Source organism: Sturnira hondurensis, unplaced genomic scaffold, assembly GCF_014824575.4.
Source record: "Sturnira hondurensis isolate 20B ecotype Veracruz unplaced genomic scaffold, ASM1482457v3 Scaffold0024805, whole genome shotgun sequence".
Taxonomy (NCBI): Eukaryota; Metazoa; Chordata; class Mammalia; order Chiroptera; family Phyllostomidae; genus Sturnira; species Sturnira hondurensis.
In genome coordinates, this window is record NW_028097436.1 from 6,138,373 (window position 1) to 6,153,590 (window position 15,218).

Genomic DNA, 15,218 nt, shown 5'->3' on the forward strand with positions numbered 1-15,218 from the left:
TCTTAGACATGTCTCCAGCTTGCTGGCTCTGTAGGGGTAAGGTTTAGGAGAGGGATAATGGCCTCTGCTCACCTTGATGTCAGACTCTCCAGTTTCTCCCTGTATATCACTGATGCCTTTCAAGCTGCTACCCTAGAGCTGGAGCTCTGAGGGAGTGAGTCTGAGTAGGTGAGTCCATGTATGGGTTCTTTAAGAGGAATTGCTTGATGCTCCACCCGCTTCTTCCACTGACTCAATCCTTGCTGGTTTTTGTAGCCAGAAGTTATGGGGACTTATCTTCCTGGCACTGGAACCCTGGGCTGGGGGGCCTGATGTTGGGCTGGGACTCCTCACTCCCAAAATATCCCTCCCAAATTTTTATCCAGCACACGTGGGTGTGGGACCAGCTCATTTCTCTTCTGTAACCCTCATACCAGTCTGGATGGCTGTGGTTTCTTTAATTCCGTAATTGTCAGATTTCCATTCAACTCGATTTCTGATCATTCTCAGTGATGGTGGTTCTGTATTTGTTGTAATTTTGATCTGATTTTGTGAGACAGTGAACCATGTCTGCCTACAGTGCCATCTTGACTGGAAGTCTCTTAATCTCTTCTTGATTTTCATAACATTGACATTTAACATGACATTAATACCAGTTATTTTGTATAATGACTCAACTTGGAATTGTGTAATGCTTCTTCATGATTCACTTTATCAAGTTACTCATCTTTGCAGGAATATCACAGAAATATGTTATGTTCTTCTTTTTGCATCCTATTGCCCAGTATGTGGTTTGGTTCACTACTAGCAATGTTAGTGTATTCACTTGTTAAAGGTGGTTCTGCTAGACTTTTTTCCCTTAATAGTTAATGAACATTTTGAGAGGACATATTTGAGACTCTATAAATAAATAGTTCACTGTTCCTTTAATAGTCTCTCTATCTATTTATGTATGTCAGTAAGTACTATCAGATTTCTATACTATTTCAATTAGTTATAATCCACTACTATTGCTTCTAATGTTCAAAATTTTCAAGATAATGGATAGTCCTATAAGATGTCTTTTTTTTTGGTCTTTTTCACATTTTCCATTATCCTCTGAGCACTTTCTTAGTTTCAGGCATAATAATTTCTTTTACGTTTATCATACACACGTTTTGCCGTAACCCTGAAATTAGCCATCCATTCCAGGAACCCTTATTTGCCATTGTGGATTACACTGAGCTCCTTCCCTTGGATGTGTAATTACTTCATCCATGTAGGCTCTGAAACCTTGCTCTGGGATGTTTCCCCTCTTCCTGTAATGAAACCCTTCTTACTCTTTTAGGGGTTTGGCTTCCTGCAGAGGGTTGCTCTGTTTCCCAAGTGTCGGTGTTCTCTTCATCCCTCTCAGGGTCTGACACTTCATGCCAGGGCTACATATGTGTGACTATCCTCTTCGCCATGCTCTGCTCTAATGTCTGACTCAGGACCACTACCATCTCCAGCTCCTACACTAGAGTCCTCTTGGTGCCTGATATCTGCTCTTGGCCAATAGATTCCCTGGGCTCTGTCTTCTTTGCTGCAAGTGGCTATTTGCTTGCAGCACAGAAGTATTTGGAATGAGTTGAAGAAGACAAAGGTTATTTATTTATTTATAGTTAAGATAATTTATTTATTAATTTTAGGGGTGGGGAAGGGGAAAGAGAGGGAGAGAAACATCAATATGTGTTTGCCTCTCATATACCCCTACTGGTTACCTGGCCCACAACCCAGGCATGTGCCCTGACTGGGAATTGAACCAGTGACCCTTCGGTTAGGAGGCTGGCACTCAATCGACTGAGCCACAGTAGCCAGGGTGCGGGTTAATTTTTTAAAGATTAAAGTTAAGCAATACAGGTGATAAATATTAGACTTATAACTTGTTTATTAGAAAACAAAATTATGAAAAACATTATTTATTGATGGTCAGCTAGAACAGAAAACACAGAAGATTCCTCCCAATTCCTATTTCTACATGGATGCCTGCCATGTGTATATTGCAATCACAGGCTCCTTCTCTTTGAGCTAGAGGCCCATATAACTAATTGCCTTCCTGAACTTTCCTCTTGGATGCCTTAAAGGCATATCAAACTTCACACTTAACCAACCAAACTTCAGTCCAGTCCTCTCCAGTGTCTCATCCAGTGTCTAATTCCTATTATCTTGAATCTTTCTCTTTGCTCACAGCTCTCCACTTATCTTAATTTTCATTTGACAGATGTCTGCCCATCCCTCACCACAAATCCTAAGCTCCCTGACTATAGGAATAATGCCTGTTTGTTTATTACTATATTGTTTATTATTATGTTTAGACATGTAGTACACTTCAAGGTACATTTGTTGAAACAACTGAATGAATAATTCACCATTACTCTATTGCTGCTGAGAGACCATGAGGTTTTTTTTTCTTCTTAATTTTTGTACAGGGCTATACCCCTGAGTCTTTCTGTTCAATATGCTACTATTTTATTGCTTCTCATTACCAGGGCTTTTAGAGGCTGGTCTCCCATTGTAATGTTTTTAAAAGATTGAAGTACACTGCCTCTGCTCTTCTTCAATTTGAAAAATTTGCCAACACCAATATAACAGTGCAGCCAACCCTCCTCATTCAATATGGGGAGAGAAAAGATGGTTAAAATAATTGATAAGAGGTAACAACTCTGAATCTTTCTCTTATTTTCATTTGGCAAGGATGTTCAAGATATGATTCCTTGTAAACTCCCTGTATGATCTGCCACACTTAAGGCAGCAAACAATTGGATGAGGACTATGATTAGCATAGTAAGACCTCAGGATAAAATTTATGGATGTCATAGTTTGACAATTATTAACAAAGTGACTTTTTGTGTGTGTGTTGGGATGTTTATTTTTTGTCACAAGTCTATAATCTCAATGTTGCTTGATATTTGCTGAGAGTATATGGGCAGTTGAGCATGCTCATTTTAGTTGAGCATGATCTTTACCTAATAGGATATTACAGTTTATTTGATGTTATTCATTGTTTATAATTTCTACATGTAAGGGTATAATCTCAACGCAGCAGAAGTTCTAAGCATAAAAGAGCCCTTAAATCACAATCACAGTGTTTTGCCTTGAGATAAGAGCAACCATGTCTCAATATGTTTATTGATTTTGTTTCTATTGCCACATTTTGCCATGAAATATTAGTGGAAATATAATTGATATTGCCACATTTTGTCATGAAATATTAGTGGAAATATAATTGATATGATGCTACCATTTTATGCACAAATGATTTGGCCAGTGTAACCTGATGTTATTATGTAAGGAATGTGTCAAATTGTTTTTGAAATTTCTACTAGAACTTATATGAAATATGAGCATTTTTATATTTGTATTACTTCAACTAATGTTTTTTTAATATTATAATATTGATGATGATTTCTTCAAAAATAGCACTGGCTTCACAACTCTCTGTTAAATACCCAATATGTGGCACTGTTATAATTCCTAGGATATAGAAACCCCTGAAAAGTAGTATTTGACCTGAATGGCCTCTCAATTCCTGGAATCTGATAAAACCCTGCAATTAAAATTGTGGTTCAGCCACTTACTGGATGTGTCAGGTTATTTAATTTGTCTGAACTCTTATTTTCCTATGAAATGGAGACACTAATATCTACTTCACAGAACTTGGGAGAATTAAATAATTTATGTTAAGTACATTCTGTGCCATTTGAAATACATTGTGGAGCAGAAGTAGGTTTGCAGTTGTGAGTACACAAAACACAGAGTTTATTATTGCATTATTATTTATTAATTATGGTATTATTCGCCATAATAACAACTGTAAACCTACTTTGTCCCACTCTGTGTTGTAGTACCCACTAAATATCAGCTTCATTATTGGTATCATTTTTCAGAAATATTATTATTATTATTTACCATCTACAGATTTGAAAGTACCCTAAGGAATGCAATTAAAGGTCCATCACATGAGTAGGTTTGTGCCCTTTGTTTATTGAGTTGTGTTGAAGAACAAATTGGATGAACCGTAGGATCAACCATAGAATAGTGGGAATGATTATAGGGGTTCTAGAAAGGCCAGGCATTCTTCATCTCAAAGAAAATATATTTAAATATGACTTACCTATAACCTGCTGGTAGGAGTAATAACTAATTAGTTGTTGCAGATGGTGATTTTTAGTGGTGGTTTGTTTATTTTTTCAGTGTTCTAAAGCTTCAATTCATGGTACATATTTATTAGAAATTGAATATGAGAGTCACTCAAATTCCTTTTCCTTTCAATTCCTTTTAATTAAAAAGGCACATTTTAATGGAAAATGCACTTTTTAATTTTTAATGGTACAAACAATTTACTATGTGTTTATTTTCTAAAATTTATAACATATTTATAGCAGAAGTTATGCCTAAAATGTGAACGTCAATTCACACACAGGAATAATTTTAGATATTATTTTTCATGCACCTGAAATTAGCCACCACTACTGTTTGTCGCTGTGTACTGTTGCAGACCATTCTGTGTGGCACAGGTCCAGCTCCCGGTGGAAAGTAAGTTCCAAAGCACAGGACCCATGCCCACGAGTAGGTTCTCCTGTGGGGAATCAGGCCTGCAATGTGCTTAAGGCACTTCCAGATTTGCTTTTGCTAAAAGTCCCTCACCCTGAATTGCAGCAAACATTTACTGCAAAGTCACTTTCTAAAATCCATGCTAAACCTTCCAAGGATGAGTGTAACCAGTTTAACAGCTTTCACCTTTTCATTCGCAAATATCCCTCTTCTGTGATGTGATATCCGTCACCCTCTCCTTTGTTTTCTGTAAAAGGTAACCACCTAAAGCAAACCTGTGCATAGTTAATGAGGAACTTCATGTAAGGTGCCCAGAAAGAAAATAAAAGCTCATAGAAGCAAGGGCTGAGGCTTTTGCTCCCCTTGGGAGAGAAGCCACCCACCCTTTTTTCCCACAGGACTAGGTAGTCCATGTGAATTTCTCTTGTCTCAGCTACAACACCTGGACCCCACAAGTCAGGGTCCGAGACAGCGTACTTTTTTGCTTTTATTTGCAAAATTAACTTTATTGAGGTACAGTTAGCATTTAATATTATATTATATAGACTGCATCTATTGGATATTTAAAGGTACAGTTCAATGAATTTTAAATTATAACCCATATAACCATCGCTATGTTCTAGATAATAGAACTTTTACTCAACCTAAAATTCCCTTGAAGCACAAACAATCTGTGTGTGTGTGCACTTATTTAGTTTTAAATAAAGTAATGGAAATATGTCATGTTTTAAAAAGCACTGACATAAAGAAAAGAAAAACCTCTTGTTAAAATTGGAAAATAAAAAATAACAGTTGTTTTTGTAAGAAAGTGATCAATATTGTATAGCTATGCTGAATTAAGTTTTGCTATTTATGGTTGCAAGGCTGTCATGTTTTACATGCCTCCCTTTTTAGCTAAACTATCATCTGTAAAAAGAAATAAATTTTTTGACAGGCAGTTATAGAAAAACTACAAATGGTAGGCACTCTGTTAGGCTCTCAGGATACAGTGTCTTATGTACTGCTAGTCCATACCTTGTTGTCTATATTAACATTATCTTGCTATTCCACTGTCCTTATTAGCATGTCTTAGCTTTTTCCTGGAGTTTCTTACTCAGACAAGTGGCTTGATTGTTCGTCACTGGAACTTTTTGAAACACCTATCACCTCTTCAAAGGAAAGCATTGATAGATAGTTTGCATCACTGGACTCAGCATGCTAGTCTTGCCGTTTCTACCTTGCCTGGTCTCGTGTGGCAGGATTGTAACCTAGTCCCAATCAACTCCCCACATTCATAGGGCTGCCTTAAAGCGATAGCTTATCAGTGACTTCCAGCCTTGCCTTCTTTCCTCTGAGACCCAGTCACAGTGGGGAGGAGGTGGTGTTCTCTGCTACCTAGGTAACAATTAATTTTGCCTTATCAACAAGTCATATATGTGTTATTAGTGGAGATAACATTTAGCAGCTTACTGCAATCAGATAGAGTTCAAAGAAAAACTGCATGTTAAAAAATCAATAAATAGCAATAAGAGAAAAGAGAATGCATCACAATTACGATATTTGAGAACAAAATAGCTTTAAGCATTAAAACTGAGACTATACTACAGATACAATTTTGAAGGAAGAATGATTAAAATTCAGGGTCAACAAAAAAGGTTATAGCATAATAAGTTGGTGTGGGGGGCAGGGAAAAATAAGGAATATAAATACAGTTACAGTGAAAGCACTCAATAAAAAATCAGAATAGATTGGTTAACTTTAAATTCTGAGTTAAGTAATACCAGAATTGTAACCTAGTCCCAATCAACTGGAATTATGTTTATAAAATTCTTTTCTTTTCTATTTCCTTTTCATAGGGCATTCTCTCTCTTTGGAATATCTTTCCTTAGCTATTTACCTGCATGAGATGATGGTACCTTCAGGTTTCAGTTTAGCATCCCTTCCTTTAGCAGTAGTGATTTAGGTGTTTCTCCTATGTGCTCTGCTGGCCCAGAATATTTACAGTGTTGGGCAATTCAAAATAATAAACACCTGAGGTAAGAGACACACTGCAGGAGATGAAGCCTTACAACTGATAAATGTTAAAGTGGAGGATATGACAGTGTACGAGCTGAATGGGCCTGCTAATTGAATCCGTGATTAGTCAGGTGTGGTGACCCAGTCACAGGCAGCAGTAGACCAATGTGTCTTTGCTGTGAGCTGTCTGACAGAGGGGAGGATCCGAGGAAACCTGGGTCTCTTCTAAGTGGGAAAAGAAATTGAAACTGAGCTAAGCACATCAAGTCTATTCAAAACACATTAGGTTAAATCCTTGTCCTTCTCTTAAGCAAAGGAGTATATGGACAGAGAGAGGCCAGTTAACTGAGTTTCTCCACCTGGAAGGAAATAATGGAGGTGAGGGAGAAGCATTTACTATAATATCCCTAGTCATTGCAGTACTATTTTATAATTTCCCATGTACTTGTCTGTCTGTTCTCTTAAATTGCAAACTCTCTGAAAAATTATATTTCATTCCCAGTATGACCTCAGTTCACAGTTCTTAGTCTATAAAAGTTGGTTAGTAAATGTTTGATGAAATAAATCCCTAGACATTGTACTAGTCACACTAAAATTTTAATCCTTATCTTTTTCTCCTTACTCATAATATTTAAATCTTTCCAAAAACCTCAAAAGTATCATGTACTTTTAAAAATTTGTAATCAAATTTGTTGGACTGAATTGGTTAACAGGAGTATACAGGTTTCAAGTGAACAGTCCTGTGACTCATGATCTGTGTATTGCTTTGTGTGCCCACCGCCCAGCATCAAATTACCTTCCCCCACCATGTAGTTGACTCCCTTTCCTCTTTACTACTCTCCACTTCCCGCTGGTAGTCACCATAGTGTTATCTTCATCCATGAGTTTTTGTTTGTGTTTCCTGTTTGTTCATGTATTACTTTTAGTTTTATATCCCACATGTGAGTGAGATCATATTAAACTGCAAGTGAAGATGGGAAGCTACATTTTGTGTCCTTATGGTTGGTCAAAAGGAAAGAAGCAGAACCTATCACAGGGCTTTTTCATTGATAGGTTCTCAGCAAATGTTTATTAAGCTGAAATGAGCTCTAGCAAGCAGTGGCATCAGTAGCAGTAGAACAAAAGGGAGAAAGTCTCCCACTCTCTGCTTTTTTTTGCATCTCCTAGAATAAAAAAGCTGAGGGTTATTAGCCCTCCCCAAGGAATTGGTCAAAATATCTTACTTTACCTCTGACCTTAGCAATCTCATGTTCAAGCCCATCCGCTGTTGAATGCTGTGTGTATAGGTTGAATGCTGTGTGTTTAGCTCTACGGCTCTACTCACAAGGCAGGCGTGGGGGCCCTGCTCCAAGGCCATGACAATGAGGTATATTCCTGACATCCCAAGTTGGAATCACTGAATGTGTTTTCCTATTTGAAACACGGTTTCATCTGGTAAGGGTTGTTAACACTTGGGTCAGTAACATACTCTATTTATTAAGACTTTAAAAAGGTTGTAGTGGGCTATCCTGGGAAACTGTTTCCACAGGGAAAGTGTTCTCTATTTTAAACATTGACCTTACTGTTATATTTTTGTCAATTCTTTCTGTTATTAATTAGGAACTTGCTGTATTCTGATTCTTATTGCTAGCTGACATACCTCCCTGCTTTATTTGATTTTAATCAGTTTTGTTCTTGTTTCCTCTTTTATCATGGAAAATATTGTATAGTTTATAAATACTTGAGGAAATGATTTGCTTTAAAACTTTAAAGGCTTTTGGGATGTTGCCATCTGCTTTCCAGGAAATACAAACACATATATTTTCTGATTCAATGGCAATAATTTTATCTATAAAATAACTTTATTTATTTATTTTTAGAGAGAGGGGAGGGGAAGGAGAAAGAGAGGAAGAGAAACATCAGTGTGTGGTTGCCTCTCACATGGCCCCCATTGGGGGACCTGGCCTGCAACCCCAGTGTGTGCCCTGACTGGGAATTTTAACCCACGACCCTTTGATTCACAGCCTGTGCTCAATCCACTGAGCTACAACAGCCAGGGAAATTCAATGGCAATAATTTTAAATGGGGGGAGAATACCCCATTAATCACCTGTTTTTACTTTTGCTCAAGGAAGTATAGATTTTATCCAGGTACCCTCTCTACTCTCTGAGTACTATTAAGATAATTGTGCCCCCTCAGTATGTATGTATGTATGTATGTATGTATTGGCAGAGAGTTGCTGATCTGGAGAGAATGTGGCATGTGTTGGGACATGCTTATTAATAGGATGTAATAACTTAAAAACTAGATTCTATACCTTTCCTTTCCTCTTTCACTTTCTGTGCAAAGAAATGGAAAACCCCTTTTATTTCCTTTCTCCACATGGTAGTCTATGCTAGTGTCTTAAATTCCCAGAAAACAGGCTTCTTCAGGGTAAAGACTTTTGAACAGGAGACGTATTGGGAACAAGAGTAGGAAGCAGGATGGGCACAGGGAGATGTGAAACTTTTGTAGCTGTCACAGAAGCCTCATCTGATCCCGTGGTAGTGCTACAGCTAGAAATGGCCTTCACAGTTGTCTACAATCAAAACACGCTGTCCAGGCCTGTGCACCTCTGTACCAGTCACACATTGGATGCAGCTGCTGAGGAGAAGGCGCAATCTTGAACAAAACAATTCTCTTTGGCTGAGAGTAATTCCCAGAGAGGGATTCAAATGTGGATTATCTACCACAGACACTGTTGACAGCCAGAGAAATGAGTGTCTTAATTCTGGAAGGAGGATCCGGCCAGCTCACCATATCATCTACTACATTCACTTTACTGGAGATTTATAGGTCATTCTACCATCTCTTTCTCTTTCAAATTTGACTAGACAAGTAAATGAAGCTTTTCTATGCCATTGGTTGAATAGGTGGATTCTGATCTTGTGTAAACCTAGTCATTGCTTGATGTACAAGCAAACCTAACTATGACCATGCCAATAGTTAGTTTGAATAGGAAATATGATTTCAACTCAAACCTCGAATCTAACTCATTTTCTTCAATCTACTCTTGCCAAAAAGTCTTACACTAAAGGGCTACAGAGGAACTTGCCTGGAAAAGTGTGATCAGTAATCAATTTCACATTTAGATGATGGCATCCCTGTAGATTCTATGTTCATTGGAAAAATCACTGAATATTTTAATGTAGTAATATGTAACTATATATTGATTATTTTCAGCAGTGTTCTGATATTTTCAGCAAGGCATGGAGGTTAAAAATTCTAGTGTGTAGAATCAAAGTGCCTGAATTTAGGTTTTGATCTCTTCACTTGACAGCAGTATGAACTTTCAATTACTTTATCATTTTGAAATAACATGAAACAATGCCTATTTCATAGGATGGTTTTAAGGGTATTACGAGATTATCTATGTAAAATGCTTATTAACACATAGTTCCTGACATATTGTAACTCAAAAATTATTGGCTATTATCTTTACTATTTTCTGAATCAGAGTGTTTTAATGCTGCACTATAGTTACCAAAAACAAAAACAAATTTCAGTGGAATGCAACTGTAGCCATTTATTTAGTTCATACAGCTCTCTGTTGGCTGGTGGTCAGCTAATCTAGCCTGGGTTTGGCTGAGTAGCTCTGCTGTTCTTGGAGGGGTCTCCTCAAGGATGTAGGGACTGATTCTGCTCTCTGTGTTTCCTATCTTCCTCCAGGAATTTGAGGGTTTGCCTGGTCTTGGTCCTCCCATGGAAATGGTTGAAGTGTAAGAGAGCTGGCTCAACTGCTCCAACAATTCTCAAGCCTTTGTTTCCATTACACTCGTTAACATTCCATTGGTTAGGGTAAGGCACATGGGTAATACCAAAATCGAGTTGCAAAATATACTCCACCACTTCAGTGGGGGCAGGGGTGGGAAGAAAAGCCACACAACAAAGGGCATGGATACAGAGAATGTTAAAGAATTGGGACATTTAGGATGTTTATATATCTTCAACTACAATAACACAAAACACTCTGGTGCTGTTTCTGCCCATAGCTTCATTCCTAGTGAACTTCAGCCCCCACGCTCCTTCCACACCCACTCTCTGTAAGTAACTCAGTAACCTCTTACATTGGACCATGTGAGCCATCTCTTCACATTAACAGTTACAGCCTTCAAACAGTTCTTCCAGTGTGATTCCCTTCAACTGAAACTTGGCTTTCTCCTAATGTTGCAAATTCCTTTTCTGTTTTAGTTTTCCCTTTGAACTCATTTGGTGGCAAGTTCAGGCAGTGTATTCCTTATACTCTCCATGCCTTTATTCAAGATAATTGTTCTTTCACTGTGGCTCAATTGCTTTTTTATGAGTTGACATTTTTATGAGTTGACACTTTCTACTTCTCTTTCCAAACTTAGCATCTCACATTCACCTTGATCCCTACCCAGCTTCAGTTTTAATCCACTCTCTTGCATTTTGACACTATTGTCCTCATGATTTCTTAGAACTCCTTTGTAGGCTTCTGTAATTAGGTGTGATACTATTTTATTTCCAGTTCTCAGTTTCTCCTTCACCTCATGTACTGGATATTTTCTTCCACTCACTCCATAAATAGAGGCATTCTTTTTTAAAATTTAATATTTATTGTATTTTTCCATTGCCATTTAGTCCCCTATACTCCCCCTCCTGCCAGCAAACACCACACCATTTTCCATGTCCATGAATCCTTTTTCCTTTTTGCTCAGGCCCTTCACCCCTTAACCATCCCCTCACTGTTATACTGCTCTCCATCTATGAATCTGTCCCCATTTTCCTTGTTAGTCCAGTTTGTTCATTAATTAGATTCTACGTGTGAGTGAAACCATATGGTATTTGTCTTTATCTCTCTTATTTCACTAAGCATAATGTTCTCCAGGTCCATCCATACTGTTGCAAAAGGTAAATTTTTTTCCTTAAAATTTTTTATAGCCGAGTTGTCTTCCATTGTGTAAATGTCCCATGGATACTTGGGTTGCTTTCATATCTTGGTGATGGTAAATAACACTGCAGTGAACATAGGGCTGCTTGTGTCCCTTTGAATTAGTGTTTTGGGTTTCTTCACATATATTTCCAGAATTGGGATTAAGTTTTGTTCTTAGCATTTAACTCATTTTTCCTTGATCATTTAATTTGTTCTTGCAGATTAAATGATCACCTCTAGTGGATAAGTCTCAACTTCATGTTTTCTACTTTGACTTTCTTCCCAAGATGCAGTACTGAACTTTCCACAGCCCACTGCACTTCTTTACTGTCCACAGCTGATCTGCATCTGTTTGGATGACTGAAATTTTCTTTATTTCTGTCTGAAACCTCCCACAATGTAGGACCAAATTTTCATATGTCCAATTTGTTGTAAAGTATTTAGTCCTATTCTAATCTAACTAAAATTGTCTACATTCCCATGTGTGATAGTGACCTCAAACCAATCTAAAAAGCATTTATTAGCTGCCTCCTCTATGCCAATCTTGCAAAACTGAGAAAATAAAAAGTGAATAAGATATGATCTCAGAGTTCACAGAACTCTATTGGCAGAGGCAGAAAATAAAAATTTGGCCATACAAGAAAAGTAAGGACCACTCTAGAGATATAAAAAATGCTATGGGAACACTGAGAAGTGAGAAATTCATTCTGATAAGGGGATGTGTCAAAGTAGTCTTCACAGAGGACGTGGTATTTGAGCTGACTTTGAAAGATGAGTCAGATGTGTGACATCCTTGACATTTAAAGGTTTACAGACTACAAAAATGTCTGAGCATCAGTACTCATAAGATGCTTGCTCACCGTAGGAATGTCGATGGCACTCTCTATTGAAAAGGCTCCCAGTACACCAGTGTCTCAGGCAAACTTGCCTGGTTCTGGCTTCTGAGCCTTCCTTTTATTCTGAATCTTGGCATCAACCTTCAGATATGGTGCTCTGGACATTTTTTTTCTTGTGTCCACTGTCACTAAAGAGGTATCCCAAAGCTGCTGACAAGAACTGGTTCCTGGAAATCTAGTCATTTGCTGAAACTAAGATGTCTTACTTTGGTTTAGTATTTAAATAATTTGGGGAATTAGACAGATAGGTAAATAATTATAATGCAAAATAATATGGCAGATGTCATTAAAGAATTTCAGTGTCATAGGATTTAAAGGGAAAATTCCTCATGAGTATGCCAATTTCTTCCCAGTAAACTCTGGATAATCGTATGCTGATAGATTACTTTTTTTTTGTATACCAATTATCATTTTCTTGCCTCCCTCTTTGGGTATCCTAGAGGAGACTTGTGTAAGTGTGTGAATGAGAATGTTTATGTATGTTTATCTAAGAAAATGTACAAGTCTATCTTTATTTTAATCCATCTGCTTTTTGAACATGGTGTGTGGCCAAAGGTAATGCATGAGTCAGTCCTAATATTAACTGTAGCACTCTGCACACACCTATATGAGTCAGAATTTCAAAGGGACCTGAGTGCTTATGTGTCTATGACTGGACTAGGGTAATCTGAACCTGGGCTTTTCTGTCTGTAAGTTCATCTAGTCAGATGCTAAAAGAAGAAAAGTAATGATTACCATGGGTTAGAGGAGTCTGTAATGGTAAATAAAATAAAGTAAAATAAAACCATGTTCAATGGTAAGAAAGAGTGCATGTTGGTAAAGTGGTTGGACAGAAGAAACTGGAACAGCTTTGAGTTCACACCAGGATGGATTTCACACTTGAATTCCCTGTTGTCTAGGAGCCAATAGCAACAGAACTAGGCTGTGGTTGAAATGAGGAATTATTTTTTTCTGTGTTACATGTTTTCTTGTGGACTTAGTATTAAAACAGGTAATTAGAATTTTTTGGTTAGAGCTCAAAAAATTGCTTCAATTTGAATTTTCTAATGTACCATTTTCTATATATGCATTTCCATTGCTATTTTGTAGTAAGACTACATTTGAATTGTCTAAAGTGTGTATTTTATCTGGAAATTGCAATGGTAAGTGCCTAGTCAAAATACATATTAAAGCCTGCAGGTATAAATATAGTATGTAAAATTCTTAAATTACTGGACTGATTTATAAAAAAGGTTGACAGGACTCTATGACCATGAAGCCTTTATAAATAATAAGAATAGAGAACATAAATATCATTACATTAATTACAAGTATGAAAAATTTATAAAACATATAAACTACAGCTCTCTAGAAATATGATATTATGGCAATTAGAAGTATTGGAGCCCAGTTTGTTATCTTTGTTGAAAATCATCCTGAAATAGTCTTCAAAGCTTTGAATGTGCATCCCAATCTCAATATTTGCACATATTTAAAAGAGCAGCAGGATCACAAGATGCTACACTCCAAGGACAATTTCCATTATTTAATTATTTAAATAATTATGAGCTACTTAGGGAGAGAAGCATTTTTGGAATATAACTAGTAGAACAATATTTACAAGGAGGATGCAGCCAAACAGAGTTCACATACACTTAAATGTGTAAGGAAATGTAGTTCTCTTTAATGAAGCATTTTAATAAAGTAATGGAATTATTCAACAAAAGAAGTTTTAATTACATGAATTACCATAATTCTTGATATTTATTCAAGAATTCAAAATATTAAAGCTCTGTTTAACAAATAAAACTAACATTTTCTTTCATCCCTTAGTGTGTTTCAAGAATCTGAGAGAGTAGTTGTTAAAATTTTGCAAATGTAAATGGCAAAAGCATTTGTTGAAATGAAGGATTATTTTCTGGGATACATATTACTCAGCACTAACCATGCTTTTCTAAGGGTACAAGGCTTAACTTGAATTTCTGGGTGGCAAGAGATTGTAACTGAACATGAGTAGCTTTGGAATTGAAGATAATTTGGTTTGAGCTGTGAGCCTTTGGCAAATTGTAACATCTGATCAAGTCTCTATTTCTACATCTACAAAATGGAGAAAGTAATATCTAATTTGTGGTGTTATGGTGTTACATATGACATCAAATGCTAAGTGTCTGGAGCACAATGATCAATAAATTGTTCCAATTTTTTCTCTTTAAAGCAAAAAAAATTCAGTAGTAACATTACTACTCTTTCAAACACTATTACTAGCAATAATTTCATTTTATCGAGCATTTGCTATATACTCTTATTGGGACCGTGCCTTTACATCTATGTATTGAGCATCTACTATGCACCTGAGCTGTTTGAGCCAGCTGTAATGCAATTATATAGATGAGAAATTCATGTTTTCCTGGAATGATTCTGGCTCCTCTGGTGGAAGACTTACAATGTTATAGACCTTTGGAAGCTTTATCAGTTCTACTCTCTCATTTGAAATCACATGTCTTTGTAGTAACATATATTTCAGTAGCCTCAAGTGACAGCTGAGACAACAAGGTTAAATTAAATTGTGATTTCCCCAGGTTCTCTTAGTAACTGTCGGATCTGTGGCTTAAATTTAGCTTTTATTAACCTTAATTTCAGTTCTTTCCCTTGTACTATATTTCTCTCTGTGTTGATGACAACTTAAGATACATTAGGAATGATAGTAATATATTTTAAGGGTAATGCTAATTAATTTTTCTCTGCTTTTCTAAAGGTCAGGCTCAGGGTAAGCCTGTAAAGTAGTAAAGAAGGATTCAGAGTTTGGGATAAAAGTTGTGCTTTTACCATCTGTGAAACATCTTATTGGAACTATTGAGGGTTATTTTCTGGAGATTTAAAAATAT